Raw genomic sequence first — 1,132 nt, 5'->3', positions numbered from 1 at the left:
CATAACGTGTACAATGTGTAGTATCGTAAAATACCAGCAAACGAAAAAGAATTAAAATGGAAACACACAATTAAATGAAAAAGAAATCATAAAACTAAAACCCCCCCAAATCTTATAGTACCGGTTGGTATTACCAACCGGTACTAAAGGGCTCCAGGCCCCCGGAGCTGGCTCGTGCCACGTGGTTGCCCTTTAGCACCGGTTCATGCTGAACTGGTACCTAAAGGGGGGGGGGCCTTTAGTACCCACACTTTAGTGCCGGTTATGGAACCGGCACTAAAGGGTCTTACGAACCGGTGCTATTGCCCGGTTCTGCACTAGTGCTAGAAGCCCACTCTATCAACCACCAACAACATCCTCTTCTCCCAGCATATGAAACCTAGCAACCGATTAGCCTCCACTCACGATACCTTCGTGTGACGCACAATCCCATCTGCACTCACGACGTCTCTCTATGTTCCTCTCTATATAAGTCCATAGCCCTGATGCATCAAAGGTCGACAACGTCCGCGAGGGAGCTCTCCACCGATACGCAACAATGACACCTGCACTTTTGCACCAGAGATTGTTCTAGCGTTTGACTTTGGGAGAGCACAAGATTGAAAGAGCGGGCTAGGACTTGTTGGTCCATCCCACAATTGTTTCCTAGATATTTGCCACAACTGGTGAACCTGCAGGCAAGCCAGTTGTATACTTGTTATCACTGCCATTTCCGAGTTGACTGTTTAGACACATGTCATTGGCCATATTTTTGGCCTGTCCGCGGTGAAGGTTTCTGGACAACAAAACAGATGAAACTGTCATATTTTGACCATTAGATGTATAATTTATAACTACTGTGTGATTTAACCATATCAAACGAGACTGTATAATTAAGTTATCCATTTGACGTGTAATGTGCCAAGTCGTATGAGACATGTTGTTCATGGATATTTTTAATAGAGAATAATTTAGAAACATGTATGCAAAAAGGACGTGTACATGTTTATCATCCCAAGAAAATAAAAGTGTGTGTGTGTGTGTGTGTGTGTGTGTGTGTGTGTGTGTGAGAAACGCCGACCCTCAAACCACCCGCAACCGTCTTGACCATGCGGTCCGGACATGTGTTTGCGATCCAACATGGCATAACTGT

The sequence above is a fragment of the Triticum dicoccoides genome, chromosome 5B (assembly GCF_002162155.2).
Source record: "Triticum dicoccoides isolate Atlit2015 ecotype Zavitan chromosome 5B, WEW_v2.0, whole genome shotgun sequence".
Taxonomy (NCBI): domain Eukaryota; kingdom Viridiplantae; phylum Streptophyta; class Magnoliopsida; order Poales; family Poaceae; genus Triticum; species Triticum dicoccoides.
The sequence above is the reverse complement of the archived record's forward strand: the minus strand, read 5'-3'. Positions refer to the sequence as shown.